The 20,095-nt window shown below is 40.1% G+C and overlaps 1 protein-coding gene across 5 annotated transcripts in view; it reads right to left on the bottom strand.

Annotated features, from left to right (window-relative positions):
* Positions 1–20,095, bottom strand: part of LOC140612799 (olfactory receptor 9Q2-like) — a 90,158-nt gene that overhangs the window by 40,102 nt on the left and 29,961 nt on the right. The window contains exon 3 of one of the 5 annotated variants that reach the window (XR_012013932.1): positions 18,981–19,835. The exons of 2 other annotated variants lie outside the window; for them this stretch is intronic. The gene's annotated coding sequence lies outside the window, so the exon portion shown is untranslated. Of the gene's footprint in view, positions 1–18,980; positions 19,836–20,095 lie in introns of those variants that run through there. 2 more of the 5 variants (XR_012013931.1, XR_012013927.1) reach the window with 2 other exon arrangements.

The raw sequence follows: 20,095 nt of genomic DNA, 5'->3' as shown, positions 1-20,095 counted from the left end.
AAGAGGTTCCTGGTACTAGACAGAAGGGGGAGGGGGATTCCTCAGCTATTCCCATCACAGGGAATTTATCACTGGCTGCTCCTCACCGTTGCCTTAAGGCTACCTGTTCCCAAAAAGACCCAAAGATTTCTCTGCTCAGATAATCTATTATTTATATTTCTCTTCTCCTGTTCCCCAGTCTTCCAAATTCCTACGCAACCCAATCCACTGGAAGAAGACTCAAAATTGTTGAGCCCCACATCAGGGTCCCTGCGCAATGGGAAGCCTGCTTCTCCCTCTCCCACTTGAGCTCTCTGTCACTCTCTCATTCTCTCAAATAAATAATTGAAATCTTTTTTAAAAATTCCAGTTAGTTAACATATAGTGTGATATCAGTTTCAGGTGTACAGTGTAGTGATTCATGACTTACATACAACACCCAGTGCTTATAACAAGTCCCCTCCTTAATGCCCATCACCCACTTAACCCATCCCCCACCCACCACCTCTCCAATAATCCTCAGTGTGTTCTCTATAGTTAAGTGTCTTTTTTGTGGTTTGACTCTCCTTTCCCCCCTATGTTCATATGCTTTTGTTTTGTTTTTTAAATTCCACAAGAGTGAAATTATATGGTAGTTGTCTTTCTCTGATTTTTTTCACTTTACATAATACTCTCTAGCCTCATCCACATCATTGTAAATGGCAAGATTTCATTATGTTGATGGCTGAATAATATTCCGAGATTATATATATATATATATATATATATATATATATATATATATCCCATGTCTTCTTTATCCATTTATCAGACAATGGACATTTGGGCTCTTTCCATAGTTTAGCTATTGTTGATAAAGCCACTATAAACATTCAAGGTGCATGTGTCCCTTTGAATCAGTTTTTTGTATCTTTTGGGTAAATACCTAGTAGGGCAATTGCTGGATTGTAGGAGAGCTCTATTTTTAACTTTCTGAGGAACTTCCACCCTGTTTTCCAGAGTGGCAGCACCAGTTTGCATTCCCACCAGCAGTGCAAGAGGGTTTCCCTCTCTCTGCATCCTCACCAACATCTGCTGTTTCCTGAGGTGTTAATTTTAGTCATTCTGACAGGTATAAGGTGGAATTTTATTGTAGTTTTGATTTGTTAATACCTTCAATTTCAATCATACATTAGAGATTCTTAAATTTCTTAATCAAAATGCTCTTTAGGTGTTTTTCTCAACAGAGAGAATTTCTCTTTTTAGGAAAAGAAAATTAGATCAAACCCCAGCTAACATTTAAATTTTTTTCTTTTAGCACACCAAAAAAAGGATTCGGGGCTCAAAGATGTCTGGAAAACTAGGTTATATGAAGCTAAACAATTGTCTTTACTAAAGGATTTCTCAGAGACCTCAGTTTAATAATACACTTTGCAAATCTCTGAAATGAAGTATATATTATGCAGCACTTCTCAAAAGTATTTGACCATGGAATATTTATTTGGCTACTGTGGTGTGACAAACAACCACAAATTCCGCCATACATGACAACAAGCATTTATTCTCACACTCTTTAGTCTATGGATCAGCCAGGATTTGGCTTTCTCAATTTGGCTTTCCTAGCTTGGCCAAGCTGGAGCTTGGCTCTCAATTTGTTTCACGTGTCTCTCATCATCTATGGGACAGCAAGCTACCCAGGACATGTTCTTCTTCCAACAACAGCAGAAGTGCAAGTGGGAAAAGCCATATTACCAGAGCACATTTCAAGTCTTTGCTTGCATCAGGGATGCTAATGTCCATCAACCAAGGAAAGTCACTCTTTCGAGCTCAGCATCCTAGAGCAGGGGAGTAAATTCTACTCACAGTGGAAGATGAATAAAGCAAATATTTTCTCAACAATAATCCAGTCTTCCCTATTGTCCATAAACATTCATGTTCTACCCATCAATCAAATGCCACATACACTTACCACCTCCCTGCAAGCTTCAAAAAATTACATGATTTGGATCAAAGTTTAGATTGTGTGATCTCTACCAGGTCCAGATGCAGCTCATCTTGGTCCAGAAAACTATGAACTAAAAAAACAAGTTTTCTACCTGCTCTACAAACACTCAACCTACATTGGTGAGCCAGACAGGATCACCACAGTAAACACACTCATTAGAAAAGGAAAGAATGGGAGGCACGTGGTAGTTACTGGTCCATAGCAATTCTGAAATCCTACTAGGCAGAGATCACCATGTTCCCCTCACCCTGAGGTAAGAAATATGCCTCATGAGAATGTGAATCTCCTGCCTGGTGGTGGCTGGGGGAGTGGGAATTTCTCATGGATGTTAGAGCTTTTTCATATCCCAAAGTGCCTTAATCCTAAATGCAGATAGCCTTTCCTCCTTTTAAAAAAAAAAGATTTTTTATTTATTTATAAAAGTAAGAGTGAGAGCAAGAGGGAGAGAGCATGAATGGTGGGGAGGGGCAAAGGGAAAGGGAGAAGTGGAATCCATGATGAGCAGGGGCTCAATCCCAGGACCCTGAGATCACAACCTGAGCCAAAGGTAGCCACCTCACTGACTGAGACACCCAGGAGCTCACCTTTCCTTTTTCAGTTAGGATTCTCTAACCCATTAGAGTTTACAAGAAAAAAGACATTATAAATTTTGGTCAGGAATATAAATCCTAGTATCCAATGGCCTGGACTGGAATCCTGGTTCCATTATTTTCTAGCTGTTTAGTCTTGGAAAATATTCATAATCTCTCTGTATTTCCTGTATATTGGGAATTTTAGTACCAACATCATAAAGTTCTGGGGAAAAAATCAACAAAAAAGCAATGGATGAGAGAATATAAAGCTACTCTTCAGTAAGATACCTTGTACTTCACCATCAGCAGGCTCATTCCCAGACCACTTCCCAAATTCCACCTTTCTTATGATTTCCTATCTAAATCTCTATACATTCACTGATGTTGTAGAGTTCACACCAATTCATTAAGACAGCAGTAAACCTTTCTACACATTTTAATTAATATAGAACCAATTAATTATACTTGAATACTTCTGATAACCACAAAAATAGCTACTGGGTGTCCACTATGTGCTGCGCATCATACTAAGCACTTTACATGTAACTTATCACTTAAAAATTTTAAATGTATTTTTTAAGTTTTTATTTAAATTCCAGTTAGTTAACACAGTGTACTGTTAGTTTCAGCCATACAATATAGTGATTCAACACTTCCATACAACAGCTAGTGCTCCTCCCAACAAGTGTACTCCTTCATCCCCCCAAAATAAAATTTTAAATCACTTAAACAAAACATAGCATTCTCACTCCCACAAGGAAATATTCTCACAAGTGATAAGGCCCTCTTTCTTTGGATGATAGTTCTCACAAATCCATTATGCAATTCCATCCCATCATCTCCCGGACCCATTTTTGTCTTCTCTACATCAATATTAATGTTACTGCTGATATCAACCCTCCCTGTTGTTGTTATTACATAATTTAATTTAAAATACTTAGCAACATTTCTGCCCATTAAATATGGGATTTCTTTGTTGATATTCTGTCCCCATTTTCCATCACTTCCCCTGGAGGTAAGCTTCATGGGAAACTCCTTACTGGAAGATTCTCTACCTCTGAAGGCCTGGTTCCATGCTTTGTATGCTGTTAACACTTGCAAACAATAATGAAAGCCCAGATGGTTACTTAAACAGAAGACGCTTTTCATGAGCATTTTGCAGAGCTCTGATGATAATGAGTACAACTTGGCTTTATTAAGAACTTTCCTGGGATTCCTGGGTAGCTCGGTGGTTGAGCATCTGCCTTTGGCTCAGGGTGTGATCCAGCTCCGGGGATCGAATCCCACATCGGGCTCCCCGTGGAGATCCTGCTTCTCTCTCTGCCTGTGTCTCTGCTTCTCTCTCTGTGTCTCTCATGAATAAATAAATAAAAATTATTTTTTAAAAAAAGAACTTTCTTCAGGGCTTCCCTCACTTCCTCATTCCTCAAGCTATAAAATCAAAAGTTCAGCCTGGAGCTCACTACTCTGTAGAATGTGGTCACAGCCTTTTCCCCTTCCAGGAACTTGTCTAAATCATTGCATACATCAAGAAAAGCTCGAGTCACAAAGGTCGCCCCAACTGTGGTTATATATAAGGCAAAGGTAGAGCAGGATTTGGATGACAACCTAATTTGCAAATGTTTAGATATCCTGATTGATGAAAAGGTAAATGAACAGGATCAAGCTAGTCTGGTCAGAACTGTAGAGAGTAAATCACATATAGTAGCAGAAATCACATAAGGAGAAATCAAATATAGCAGCTCCCTGCCCCCAGGTCAGTGCCAGCAACAGTGGGAGGTCACAGAAAATGAAACCAATTGATGAGGGCGACAGAAGGAGAGGGATATGTGATATGCATAGATAGGATTACATTTGTCAAACGCTCTAAAATATGCAGCCAGACTTTGGCAGCTTCTGCCAGATATCTTGGGAGTCATGCCGGTGGCATAAAGCAAGGGTGACAATGGCTACAAAATAATCATAGACGCATCTGAAAATCCAACCAGTATTTCCAAAGATGAGACCCTAATTTCAGTCAAGTAATATTTGAGATTTTAAGCACTGGCTTTCCACCCCTGCCATCAATTCCCACTACCCAATGCCCTCAGTTCCTTATAGCCTTGTTTTACCTCTATGATTCAGGAAGCACCCATTACTTGTCATTCACTTTTCCTTCAAGAGCAGACCTGATATTTCCTGGACTAAAGGAAACAATTAAATATCTAAATAGATTTTTAAATGCATTTTTAAAAAATAGTCTTGACACTAAATCTTTTAATTGCAAAAGAAACGGTTTTGAAAAATAAGATTTTCCTTGATATTCCCTAAAAAGGATCTTTTAATTTAATCAGCAATCCTGGAAGACAGGAAGCAGACAGTTTATATCCTGAGTACTCATTTCTTACTGAAAAGGGGAAAGAAAAGATGTTATCAGCAGGTGGGAGAGGAGAAAATCAGAGTATCCTGATTAGATTACAGACATATGGCTAGATTATGTATAGATAGATTATAGATGTTAAGAAGGGGTTAATGCCCCAACACCCTCCAACCCAACATGATTCCCAAAGGAGGTCAGTAGGTGATGTAAACCCCCGTTTCATTTTGTAGAAGTCTGGAAGAGAGGATACCTGTGCTTTACTTTCTCAGGTGGTGGTAAGCCTACTAGGGAGACTCTGTATCCAACATGGCAGCAGAGCCACATACCAACAATGGTTGATGAATGTGTTTAGACAGAGGGACTAAGAACATTTTCACAGAATACTGATACCTCACTATAAAAAACTGATGAAAAAGATTAGAACACCAAAGGAGCATTACAGTCGTACAAAAAGAATGCAGGGTATAAGTTTTAAGAGAGAAGCCATGATGAGGACAGCAGCCCATATGATCATATGACAAGAGGAACCAGAAACAATTGGCTCCCTCTGAGGAGGATAGTGAGAACAGAGGAATTAATTGTACTAAAAGTCCTACTCCCAATGCCAAGATGATACATTAATCTTCTGGGAATTTAGATTACTACCAAGAGAAAGAAGGGAATAAAGGAGGAGAGAGAATTTTGAACTGGTTTTGAATCCTAAATAAGCCATGTTTAAAACTGAGTTTCCTTGGGGTGCCTGGCCAGTTCAGTCTATAGAGCATCTGATTCTTGATCTTGGGGTCATGAGTTCAAAGCCCCACATTGGATGTAGAGATTACTTTTTTAAAAAGGAATAGAAGGGGTGCCTGGGTGACTCAGTCAATTGAGCATCTGCCTTTGCCTCAAGTCATGATCTCAGGGCCCAGAGATCAAGCCCCCGTTGGGCTCCTTGCTCTGTGGGGAGTCTGCTTCTCCCTCTCCCTCTGCCCCTCCCCCTTGCTTGTTCTCTCTCTCTCTCTCTCTCAGGTAAATAAAGAAAATCTATAAATAAATAAATAGGGATAAAAAAACTTTTAAAAAGGACAGTAAACTATAACAAATTTTTTAAAGAAGTCTAAAAATATTTTTAAAGTAAAACAGAATTACTCTGGGTTGGGAAAGATTCTTTTTCTTTCTTTATTTCTTTTGCCTTCAGTGGGAAAAAGATTGAGTTCAGTTTAAATAAAATTTTAAGATGTTATTTTTGTTGCCCACCTATACTGCGACTATAAATTTTATAACTATTATACCTATTGGAATATAGAGCAAAATGTCAGCAAGAGAAACAAGAATCATGAAAAAAATTACAAGGCACAAAAAAATACTTATCTGTTTAATTAAAGCTCAAGGAGAACATACAAAGAGAATGATAAAACTTAAGAAATAATTGAAGGAAGTTCCCTTGAGCTAAAAACAAAAAACAAAACAAAACAAAAAAACTTAAGCCTTCAGACCCAAAGAGCTCACCAAGATCCTGATACCAATATTGAAAATAGGCATACTTCTAGACTCAAGAATAGAACAAGTAGAGGGGCCTGGTTGGGTCAGTTGGTAGAGCATTTAACTCTTAACCTTGAGGCTATGAGTTCAATCCCCACATTGCAAGTAGTGTTTACTTAATAAAAAAAAAAAGAATATTTTAAAGAATACAATGAATATACCATACATTTCTGTAAAAGAAAAAAATAAAACAAAACAAAGTGATCTATAAGGGAACAAGAAATAGACTACCATCAAATTTTTATCTACTATATCAAATGCTAGAAGTCAAATGAAAGAAAATGTCTATAAAGATTACGGAAACTGATTTTGATCTAGAATTTAATTCCCAACTATTCTCTCATCACAATGTAGGGCACAAAGAAATTACCAAAGGTCTAGCCAAAAAGAACACCAACTATTTTGACATATCAAAAGAGCCTGTTCAGTTACACTGGAGACAAAATGGAACTCATACTGAAATTTCAAACTTTTTAGAAATAACAGATTAGTATATATTAAAATCTGTGAACAATCAAAAGAGAGAAAGGCTAGACTTGTAAATGCATTCATTAGAAGATACGGAAAATGAAACAAACTAGGTGTGTTGCAAGTAAATACTAACACACATATAGACACACACACACTCATGAACAAAAGAAGCCAGAAGGAAGTAAAACAGGGAAAGAGAAGAGAAAAAGTAAAAGTTACAATATATAAGACAAATTGTTTAGTGCACTTGATAAATAAAACCAGGAGCTGGCTCTTTGAAATGATCAGTACAATAGAAAACATATTGTCAGTCCACTCAAAAGAGACAAACAACAAAACAAGTGAACGCCATTAGGACTGAAGAATGAAAAAAATACAGTCCATAGAGGTCATTTTAAATTATGAGAAAGAATAGATCATATATATCAGATCCATAAAAAATTAAATATGACCCAGAGCCATGTGTATCAATAAGGATAAAAATGAAATCAGAGATGGATTCATAAAGGTTTCAAAAATATCATTATACTTCTATCTTTTTAAAGATTTTTTTATTTATTTATTCATGAGAATACACAGAGAGGAGAGAGAGAGGCAGAGATACATGCAGAGAGAGAAGCAGGCTCCATGCAGGGAACCCGACGCGAGGTTTGCCAACTATTAACATTTTACTATGTTTATCTAATATTTTAAAGTTAAAAGTGGGGCAGCCCGGGTGGCTCAGCGGTTTAGTGCCCCCTGTAGCCCAGGATGCAATCCTGGTGTCCCTGGATCGAGTCCCACGTCGGGTTTCCTGCATGGAGCCTGCTTCTCCCTCTGCCTGTATCTCTGCCTCTGTGTGTGTGTGTCTCTTATGAATAAATAAATAAGATAGTTTTTTAAAAATTCTTTATATTTTTCTGGATGATTAAGATATTACATAATAAAAATTAAAGTAGGATACCCTATATAATTTTTTAACATTACATTTGGAAATCTAAATGCCATCCTTTATTTCTCTGGAAAAAACAAATTATTAAATTAGTACAGAAGAAATAGAGAGCTAAGTACATCACCAAAGTCGAAAAGCAATTAACCCCACTTGCATCAAAGGCATCAGAATAAGATAGATTTTATGGTGATATTCTTGGAACCTGCAAAAAATAGTTCCTGACATATTTAAACACCAAGTATATAACAGATATAACAACACTAGTAGTAAAACCAGAAGCACTGAGGGGGGCATTTGATGGGATGAGCACAGGGTGTTATGCTATATGTTAGCAAATTGAACTCCAATTTTAAAAAATACCAAAAAAAGAATACACACACACACACACACACACACACACACAAATAAAAGTGAACATTAATCTCACTTACTTAACTCAATTACAAAATTTTGGAATAAAAAGTTAGCAAAGTGAGTCAGTCTATTGGTGTAAAAAAATAAACCTTTAAGGATCCTTCTTCTGAAGAAGCAAGGATAGTCCAACATTAGAAAGTCTCTTAATGTTAAAAAAAAAAAAAAGTCTCTTGGGATCCCTGGGTGGCGCAGTGGTTTAGCGCCTGCCTTTAGCCCAGGGCGTGATCCTGGAGACCGGGGATCGAATCCCACGTCGGGCTCCCGGTGCATGGAGCCTGCTTCTCCCTCTGCCTGTCTCTCTCACTGTGTGCCTATCATAAATAAGTAAAAAAAAATTTTTTAAAGTCTCTTAATGTGATTTATTTTTAGCATATGCTAAAAGAAAATTTCAAATGGCCATAGTGATATATGCTCCCCCCAAAAAGTGCTTGATAAAATTTAACACTTATTCTTTACTTCAAAATATAGACAACAAAAAAGAACAAGTTTGAAAATCAGGAATAGACTTATTTATGTTGATAAGGGAGGTTGTATTCCAGAAATCAGCAGTGGACACCATACTTAATGGTGACACACTAAAAGCATTTCCATTGGGATGCCTGGGTGGCTCAGCAGTTGAGTGTCTGCCTTAGGCTCAGGGCCTGATTACAGGATCAAGTCCCACAGCAGGCTCCCTGAAGGGAGTCTGCTTCTCCCTCTGCCTATGTCTCTGCCTTTCTCTCTGTGTCTCTCATGAATAAATAAATAAAATCTTTTAAATAAATAAATTAATTAAGTAAAAGCATTTCCACTGACATCATGTCTGGAGCAAAACAGCTGCCCTTCACAGTATTTATTTAACATGTCTTTAGAAGTTATAACCAATGCAACAGATTTTTTATATAAAATAAACTGTTAAAAATTCAAGTGGAAGTGGAAAATTGTTATAATTTATGTATTATATATATTGATATGGAGAAAACTAGAAAACAAACTGAAAATCATCATAAGTTCATAAGAGATTTCTGTGTGACATCTACATGCACGAAAAACATTTTTAAAAATTAATAGCTATAATTGCCATGCTGGTAGCAGCAGCCATATGTGACTATTAAGCTCTGGATATGAAGCTAGTCAGAATTAAGATGTATTCTCACATAAACACTGGATTTTAAGGATTTAATATGGAAAAATAAAGTAAAATATCTTATTAACAATGTTTATAAGTTATACATTGAAATGATAGTATTTTAGATACATTGTGTCAAATAAAATATGCTATGAAAAATTAATTTCACCTATTAATATTTAATGTGACTGTAAGAAAATCTTAACTGTATTTGTAATTCATACTATATTTCTATTGAACAGTGTTGGATTAGACAATGCAACAAAAGAGAGATTTTAATTCATACCATAACACAAAGAACAATCACTATTTAAGAAGCAACTTAATAAGTATCATTCTATATAAAGAAAATTATAAAATCCATAATTATAAAATCCATAAAGGACATAATTTTATAAAATTACAGAAAGACACAGGGCGCCTGGGTGGTGCAGTTGGTTTAGTGCCCAACTCTTGGTTTCAGCTCAGGTAGTGATCTCAGGGTCGTGAGATGAGTCCCACATCAAATCTGTGTTCAGCAGAGTCCACATGGGATTTTTTCTCCCTACCCCTCTTGCCCTTCCAGCTCCTGCTCTCTCTCTCTCTCTCTCTCTCTCATTCTCTTTCTCTCTGTCTCTCTCATTCTCTCTCTCTCTCTTTCAAATAAATACATGAGGGGCACCTTTGTGGCTAAGTGGTTGAGTTCTGCCTTTGGCTCAGGTCGTGATCCCAGGATCCTGGGATTGAGTCCTGCATTGGGCTCCCCACAGGCAGCCTGCTTCTCCCTCTGCCCATGTCTCTGCCTCTCTCTTTGTGAATAAATAAATAAAATCTTTAAAAAAAAATAAGTAGGTGGATCTTTAAAAGAAAAAAAAACAGAAGATATGTATAAGTGGGAAGAGATTGCAATTTTGTTAGAAGGGAAGGCTCATTAATAATGTAAGAATGTCAGTTCTCATAGAATTAGATCTATTATTTCAATGCAAGTTCAATCCAATAAGCTTTTTGTTTATGCTGTTTGATTGCTCGTGAGGATTGTATCGATGACTCCTACAAAGGGCCACTCTTTCGCATGCCTTTTGCAGTGTGATTGAAGCTTTGAGAAAGAGTGTGGCCCTTGACTGGGGTCATAGAGAGTGAGTCAATTTCCCCACCCTTTGAATATTTGCCTGCCTGTTTTATGACTGTATTCAGCAGAATGCAGCCGAAGAGACGGCATTCTAAGTTCTGAGGCTCAGCCTTCACAGACCTTACACATGTCTGCTCTGATTCTGAGTCCCTGCCACTGCTGTGTGCACAAGCTTGAGCTAGCCTGTTGGAGGATGAGGCACCACTGGGAGGAGAGCCCAGTGGTCCCAGCCAAGGACTGCCTCCAGCCAGCTAAAACCCCAAATATGTGGGAGAACTAGCCAAGCTATGACCCAATCCAAAGTTGACCACAGATATATGAGCCTCCCCAGCTAAAATCAGAAACACTATCTAACTAACCCATAGACTCGTGAGCAATAACAAAAGCTTTTTCTTAAGCCAATGAGTTATTATGACAATGGGTAACTGACACATTGTTAAAGCATTGACAAGTTGATCTTAAAGTTTATCTAGAACTTTGGATGCATCACCAAAGACTGAAATATCTTGCTCTAACAGACAGCAAAATACATTCCAAACCTTCAAAAATTAAAGACACTACACTACTAAAATATATCTGGGAGTGGGGGGAGTAAATACTGAAAACAAACTCAAGAACATGTGGAATAAGATATGAAAATGAAGTGTCAGATTAATGGATAAAGAAACTAATAAATAGTATCCAATTAGCTTATCACATCAAAAAACAATTTATGAATCAAAATTATCCACAAAAATACAAGAGACTACTTTTATAAACTTTGGGTAGAGAAGGACAGCAGGGAAGCTGGCATCCTTTATCATGAAACTTAAACATTGCACCTTGCCCGGTGTTGGACAAGCTTTGGGGGGCACCTGGCAGGAGCTGATACGGCAGCAGTCTGAGCAGGGTGCCACAGCAACTAGGTGAACCAGAAAGAAAGAGACCAAATACCTAAAATCATAAATCACGGGAATAAATAAATAAATAAATAAATAAATAAATAAATAAAACACTAACAAAAATATTTGAGAATCCCAGGCTCTGTACTCAATGCATTTAACCAGATATCATATATTAGGGTAAAGGAAGTTAGTAACTATTATTATTGTTGCTGTTATTATTATTATTATTATTATTATTACTATTACTATTATTATTTGGTTAGCTCAAGGAGGCTTTTTGGTGACACACCATTTCTGCCTCTTTCTTGCAAGTTGAAAGGCTTAAGAGAAGCAATTTTTAAATAAGAGGTCTGGGGAGTATGTTGTAATTTTCTTGCACTGAATAAACAGCAGAATTCCCATGTTCAACCCTGGAGCCCCGGGAGGTGCATAATCTTGTACAGGTTGGATCTTCCGATGGAATTTCCCTAAAGATGTGTGCACTGAGGTACCTGAGGGGAGGGGTTTCCCTAAAGCATTACTCACTGGGGTGCGTGAGGTCAAGGAACATATTTACTCTCTCTCTGCCACTGCTGACAATACCTGGCCCCCTCAGTCAACAAATACTCATCCACTGTCTACTAGGTGCCAGGCAGGGTCCTGGAAGTGTTGGGAACATCACCAGGGAGGCTCACATGTGCCCCCCCCCCCAAAGCCTGTTGGGGGAAAAAAAACCAGACATTATTAAGTGGTTTGTGTATTTCAAAAGCAAGCCCAAGGGTGCCACAGGAGCAAGCCACCAGTAAACTTAGTCTCTCTGGGGGATCAGGGAAAGCTCCATAATGTGGCAAAACTTAATTTGAGAGCCCAGAACATGGGAGATACCATTGGTAAAACAGTCCCTTCACAAAAGCAATCACGAAGTCATGAAGCCACGGGTGGTAAGAGCAAATGATCAGGAGAGTTTTAAATGAAACCCTTGGAAGAAACAAAGGTGGTCTTCTCTCATTCCATACACAGCCTGTGTTACGTGCTAGGAGCTATGATAAACGGGTCCAGCCTGGAGGAATGCATTCTCTTAGCCATCATTTGTTCCACAAATATTTACTGGGTGTTACTAAATGCCAGGAGCTGCTTTAGCCACTGAGGACACAGCAGAGAACCCTGCCCTTATGAACTTACATAGTTGTGAGGGGACAAAATAAAATACAAAAGGAAAACCCATAGTATCGTTAGAGGATTGCTGTCCCCCTAGGACCCATGGTTCCTGGTCATGCCACTCCAAAGAATGAAGAAGGAGACCAGACCAAGACCAGCAAAGCAAAGTTTATTGAGCAAGAGTGTAAAGCTCCGGGAGAGGGAGGGGACCTGAGAGGGTTGCTGTTTTGGCATTCAAATCTAGGGGCTTAAACTGTGGAAGGAGCCTTGGTGTCCAACGAAAGATGAATGGATAAAGAAGATGTGGTTTATGTATACAATGGAATATTACTCAGCTATTAGAAATGACAAATACCCACCATTTGCTTCAACATGGATGGAACTGGAGGGTATTATGCTGAGTGAAGTAAGTCAGTCGGAGAAGGACAAACATTATATGTTCTCATTCATTTGGAGAATATAAATAATAGTGAAAGGGAATATAAGGGAAGGGGGAAGAAATGTGTGAGAAATATCAGAAAGGGAGACAGAACGTAAAGACTGCTAACTCTGGGAAACGAACTAGGGGTGGTAGAAGGGGAGAAGGGTGGGGGGTGGGAGTGAATGGGTGACGGGCACTGGGGGTTATTCTGTATGTTAGTAAATTGAACACCAATAAAAAATAAATTAAAAAAAAAAAAAAAAACAAATCTAGGGGCTTTTTTTAAGATTTTATTTATTTATTTGTTTGTTTGTTTGTTTGTTTATGAGAGACACACAGAGGGAGGCAGACACAGGCAGAGGGAGAAGCAGGCTCCCTGCTGGAAGCCCGATACAGGACTCGATCCCAGGACCCCAGGATCACGACCTGAGCCGAAGGCAGATGCTCAACCTCCGTGCCACCCAGGTGTCCCTCTAGGGGCTTTTATAAGCTCTTTAGGGGGACAATCTTAAGCATCCTGAGTGTGGGCCCCCTGTGATTGGCTGCTAAGGTGTGCCAATAATGGCTTCGGTCATATACCTGTTTACCTATCGGGTTATTGTTCAAGTGTTGTTAGTCTTTTGGGCTGACATCTAGAGACTAGCTGCTTCCACTTGTGATAGCGACCAATGTTTTATGGTTACTTGTTTTGTTTCAGGATGTTTTGCAAAAGTCACTTTTGCAGAGACTGCTAGACAGGATGCTATTGTGGTCTTGTCTAAGCTGTAAAACAGGATGCTAGTGTAATTTTGTCTTAGCTGTCCAGGCTTTTTTGCTTTTTTGTTGGGGACCCTGGCCCTGACTACCTAAGTGTCCAATGAATTCCTAACAGTATGTCAGATGGGGTAAGTGCTATACAGAAAAATACAGCAGAAAAGCATGTCAGTGGGGTGCCTGGGTGGCTCTGTGCTGTTGAGCATGGAGCCTGCTTAAGATTCTCTCTCCCTAAAATAAATAAATTAATTAATTAATTAATTAATTAAAAAAATTTCTCTCTCCCTCTCTTTCTGCCCCTCCCCCACCCCACCCCATCCCACCTCCCCTGCTCACATGTTCTCTTCTCTCTCAAAAAAAATAAATAAAAAAACAGGCCACCTGTATGGCTCAGTGGCTGAGTGTCTACCTTCTGCTCAGGTCGTGATCCTGGAGTTCTGGGATGGAGTCGCACATCAGGCTCCCCAGTGGGAGCCTGCTTCTCTCTCTGCCTATATCTCTGCCTTTCTCTGTGTGTCTCTCATAAATAAATAGGTAAAATCTGTTTTAAAAAATTTTAATTAAAAAATTAAAAAAAGAAAGAGAAGGATGCTAGGGAGATTGTTTGCAATTTCAAATAGGGTGCTTGGAGGCTGCATGAGGTGATATTTGAGCAAAGATTCGAAGGAGTCAAGGAAGCAAATTATAATGGTATCTGGAGAAAACATTACAGCAGGGGGAATAGCAAATGCAAAGACCCTGAGGTGAGATCACTGCTGGTGTGTTCAAGGATCCACAAGGAGTTCAGAGGTTCAAAGTCTATCAGAAGAAACAGTAAGTATTACATGGCCGACAAGTAGATGAGGAAATGCTCTGCATCACTTGCCATCAGGGAAATACAAATCAAAACCACAATGAGATACCACCTCACACCAGTGAGAATGGGGAAAATTAACAAGGCAGGAAACAACAAATGTTGGAGAGGATGTGGAGAAAGGGGAACACTCTTGCACTGTTGGTGGGAATAGGAACTGGTGCAGCCACTCTGGAAAACTGTGTGGAGGTTCCTCAAAGAGTTAAAAATAGACCTGCCCTACGACCCAGCAATTGCACTGTTGGGTATTTACCCCAAAGATACAGATGCAATGAAACGCCGGGACACCTGCACCCCGATGTTTCTAGCAGCAATGTCCACAATAGCCAAACTGTGGAAGGAGCCTCGGTGTCCATCGAAAGATGAGTGGATAAAGAAGCTGTGGTCTATGTATACAATGGAATATTGCTCAGCCATTAGAAATGACGAATACCCACCATTTGCTTCAACATGGATGGACCTGGAGGGTATTATGCTGAGTGAAATAAGTCAATTGGAAAAGGATAAACATTATATGGTCTCACTTATATGGGGAATATAAAAAATAGTGAAAGGGATCATAGGGGAAAGGAGGGGAACTGAGTGGGAAGTATCAGAGGAATACAAAGCATGAGAGTCTCCTAACTCTGAGAAACCAACAAGGGGTAGTGGAAGGGGAGGTGGGAGGGGGTATGGGGTGACTGGGTGACGGGCACTGAGGGGGGCACTTGACAGTATGAGCATCGGGTGCTATGCTATATGTTGGCAAATCAAACTTCAATAAATAAATAAATACACACACACACACACACACATATATATATATGAAGGAAATATTTTAAAATTACCATGACAACGGATGATGCCATGTCGTTTTGCTAATGAATGAAGGGAGAACATGGTAGACTTCTGGTGCTGGGCAGCAGAGAGAATGTTGGCTATTGCTAGAAGAACCTGGGCAGCAAGGTCAGTGTTACACTGAACCACTTTGCACATGACAGGTGGGAAGAAACTGATTTGGCAGCATGGGGATGGGTGCCGACAAGGCCAACCCTATCATTCTCACCTGAAACCCACCTCACCTTCCCCGAACAGTATTTTTCCACCTCTGTACATTGTTCTTTTTTGGCTCATGACCCGCTCTTCTGCAATTGTAATCTCAATCTGAGGGTGTAGAAAACACTGCCGTGTGCCGCAGCAGGACCCCTGGGTCTTCCTCCCCGTCCCCTGCCCCTTCCCTGACTGGCTGTGTGATCCTGGGAAAGCCTCTCTATCTCTCTGCTTCCACTTCCTCAGTTGTTTTATTATCCCCCTTCCCCACCCCCAGTTGAGGACAAGAATCTGGACAAACTGTAATATCATGATTATCTCCTCTTTCTCTTTCCCACTCCACCAGTTCTTACATGTGGTTACAGGTAGGGTGGGACACGTCCTCGGTCTGTGGGCTCTGGCCTCCCACAACACTCGGCAAGTGTGCTCTGCCCCCGCACCGTTGTGGCCAATCAATGGCTGACCCGCGTCCCCAAGGAGAGGTCATTGCTGATCTTGGGGTTCCTTGCACCTTCTCTCCCATCTGCATTGGTAAAAGCATTTGCCCTGTTGGGCTATCTCTAACAATGGTTAAGGGAGCCCCAGTTCTAGTTCTGACTTGTCCTGTGAGGAGTCACCAGTCTTCCAGAGTCCAGTTTCCTCTGTCTGAATAATGAGGATCATAGGCCCTGCCCCCCTCACTAGATGTGACCTGGGAGAAAGTCATTTTGTAGGTACAGGGCTCACTCCACACTCTGCCCAGAGGTAATGGGAACCTATTCACCCAGGGAAAGACAGGGCCCATTGTAGCCACCAGTCTGTCCCTCTGGGGTCGGCTACTTCATCAACTTTCTCCCTTTAATCTTCAACACAAGAGAAACCTTAGGGGAAAGAAGTAGGACAGGCACAGTGCCTGGAGAAGCAATTGGCACAGTCTGCAGGTTGGCATGACCTTTGCCAGCTCTCAGTGGTTGAGAAATGGTGGCAATTATTCTTAGCATCTGATGCACAAGCATTTTATGAGTCTCAAAATGTCCAGGCAAAAAAAAAAAAAAAGAAAAAGAAAGAAAAGAAAGGAAAAAAGAAAAGGAACAAGGTCAGGGAAATACTCCTGTGATAAAGGGGGTACCGGGGAGGGTCAGGTGAGAACCACCTGCAAATTCAGTCAGGGTCTCATTTTTCACTGTGGAAGGTACTCTAGATTCCCCAGGCTGAAACTCATACAAACACACACAGACACACTGTTTGTTAGCCTTAAAAATAGAACTGCCAGTTATTTCACCAGCAAACAATGGGCTTATTTGGGAATAGCAGAAATGTGCTATCGGGACAAACAAGCTGCAGCAAAAGGACAGGCAAGTCCAACAAGAGAGAGGAACATGCTTTTAGGGAGAAGGAGAAGGAGGGAGCTGGGAGGGATAATTTTAAACAAAACCTCATTGGAGAGAGGCAAGAGTTCAGGGTGATGCTCCTCTCCTTGGCTAGGTAGCAGGGGTAGCTGATTTCCTGTAGGAAACTCAATGTACACCTTTCCCTGTTGGGGCCTGTACTTGATTGTGTTTTCCTGCGGCAGTTGCTCAGCCAGGGGGTCTGTGACTGATCATTCCTCCTGCAGCTGACACTGAGTAGGAGCCTCCGCCTCCCCTTCTAGCATTCTGAGTCCACTTTCATGAGGTTTCCTTTTATTATAACTTCCCACAATACATACACCTATTTCCTGCCTTCAAGAATTACATAAGCTACCACGAGAGGTAGATCATATATGTAATCAATCATTTCCAAACCAGGATAGAAATCCAAGGGAGATAATATCTAAGGAAGTGGCATTTGAGCTAAAACCTGACACACAATTGCAAATTCCCTATTCACCTTGCCTTGCCTTATTTTTCTCTGTAGGAATTATCTAAAATAACATTTAATTCAGTTATTATATTTCTGGTCTATTGTCCTCACCCCTACGTATACTCTGACCACGGCTTCTCCTTCGCTTTTTTCCCACTGTATTCCTTCTAGTAGAGAAAAAAGCAAAGAGATAAAAACTGATGAGCTCTTATATTTGCCAAGTACCTTAGACCTTTCAGAATAACGTCCCCTTCATTTTATCCTCAGAAGAGCTCTATGAAGAACTGAGGTCCTTTGACTCTCCCCATTCTATTTAAGCAGTAACATAGGCAGAGGGTAGGGGAAGGGGATGGAGGGTTGCTCAAGGTCATTCACCTAACACCCGCCAACCATACAGAGGTATCTTAGAATCTCTCCTGGCATTTAGGAGGCACTTGAACTACAGAAATTATGATTTCATTTTTCTTATACCATATTTTTCAAAAAAAAGTATTAAACTACTTTTTTAATGCTATCAGCTGGCTCTGTGAATATTTTTCTGACTCCTTTGACTTTCTTGCTTCCTTACAGTGCCAGAAAATAATTACCCTTCACTTTAGCACCCTTGTTTCACTGGGACCCGGGAAGGTGTTTTTCCCTCTACCAGAGGGTGGCATAGATAGTTTGGCTAATGCAAGGCTCCTGCCTGTCCCTTGCTGCTTAATAGCATGTGTTCACGAATCATATCATTAGTACAGTTGCAGGTTACAGAGTCTGAGTTCTACAACCCTGACAACCCATTATTACAATGATACTCCTTCTATGTATCATTATGAAAAACCCATTTAAACAAAATGCAATATTTCTAAAGGATGAAAAATTATTTTCTCCAAGATGTTGGGACATTTTTACTGATTATGACTTCTCATTACTGGTAACAGATGACACTAATGGCATGTGAGTGTGTTACACAGTTGCAAAGGGAGGTTAGAATAACTGTCAGGAGCTTTCCTGAAGGGCTTCTTCATTTTTTTGTTTCCCCAGGATTGAAATCAAAGCATTCCCTGTAAGAGCCCAAAGTCCACAAGGTTTTTCACGAATGCCCCCCAGCTGCTGCCTACAATACGATTTGTTGCAGGCTGAGTGGAAGATGGTGGGATCTGTAAAGATTCCTCAATTCCTCCAAGCTATCATCAATCTAACAATAAATCTTTTGATCTGGACTCTGGAATATCAGCTATGTGGGTTCTGTATATTTTCCTGGGGGACATCTGGGCAAGAATGTGCTTCTATTTTGTTGCTCTCTACCAAAGGCTGTGAGAAGCAACATATATTCTAGTATCCTGATATTTGGTCAACAAGGCCCCTGACATCCCCATTTCTGTGGGCCTGTAGTCTGAGTCCCAGGTGATGATAGGTGATAGTCCTTCCTTTGCCAGCATATACCAGGAAATGTCAATTACTCATCCTACAACAGGGAGGGAAGTCCCCACAGTGTCACACGTGATACCACATGTTTTCTCAGAGTCTGGTTTTACACATGTTACTCCTGATATCCCTTGATTTTTGTACTAGTTAAGATATTTAGAATCAAGTATCAGAAACCGACTCAAATGAACTGAAGATTTTTTAAAAAGGATTTATTGGGAGGACTGAAGGGATCCTTACAGAACACGCAGGCAAGCACAAAGCCCTTAGAGAGCACATCTCCTGACAAGCTACCAGGAACAGGAGCTACCAAGCAGTGTAGCTCCTTGGTACCAGGATCTACCAAGCAGTGTGTCTTTCTCTCTTTTTTTTTTTAATTCTTTTACGTTTTATTGAAGTATAGTTGACACACAAAGATACATTAGTTCAGTTGTATACATAGTGATTTGACAAGTCACAACCTTCTTAAAATTACAGTAGGAGCACATGTTGTAGTAGTAAAAACAAAACAAGAAAAACAATAACAAAAAGAGCATTGATGATTTGGTTGGGCATAAAAAGAAAGGTAAAAATCACCTTTTCCACCCCACTCAGAGTCATCATGCAGAGACAACCACAGGAACTAGGGTAACATCTGCTCTGAGGTCTGGCTTCTTCCTCTACCTAATTGCTGAATATTTTTGAGCCTTAGTTTACCTAACTGTAAAATGGGAAGAAGAATAAGAGTTGCTTTGTAGGGCTTTTGCAACAACTAAATGGGCAGCGTTTCTTCACCTCTCATCTCTATTTCTCTACACATCAACTTCCTCTTTCTCTTCCCCTGAAGAATTGCTTCCTTTGTAATTCAGTCCTCATGATAGCATTCGGCCAAGCACTGCTCCCAGTCACACATACCGCAGGTCCAACTCCCTAGAACAATTTGTCTTTCATGGTTGCAATTTCTAATTCCTGCAGAAGGGTCTTCCAATCGCCCACCTTGAGTCAGGTGGCCTCTCCTGTTCCAGTGAACTGTGGTCATGAAGGTTGGGCTACCTTGGTTATTGAGCACCCATTTCTGTCCTTTTGGCCATGGTGTCTCCAACGCTGGGAATGAGAGTAAAAGCATTCAATGGCTCTATTATGAGCCTTGGCAGTCTCCAAAGGCATGTGATACAGCGAGAACCTGGATTCTTAATGCAACTGTGTAATACTCATGACTCTGGACTGCTACCTCCAGACATAATCTACTCATTTCACTTAAAATGGTTACTAAGAAACCTATCTAAAGCACAGCAGACCTAGGAAGCCATGTTTCTATCATATGACCCAAACTGTGAATGTGAATGTCCAAGGGACAACCTACC

This window comes from Canis lupus, chromosome 21, assembly GCF_048164855.1.
Source record: "Canis lupus baileyi chromosome 21, mCanLup2.hap1, whole genome shotgun sequence".
In the NCBI taxonomy this organism is placed as follows: Eukaryota; Metazoa; Chordata; class Mammalia; order Carnivora; family Canidae; genus Canis; species Canis lupus.
The sequence above is the reverse complement of the archived record's forward strand: the minus strand, read 5'-3'. Positions and strand labels throughout refer to the sequence as shown.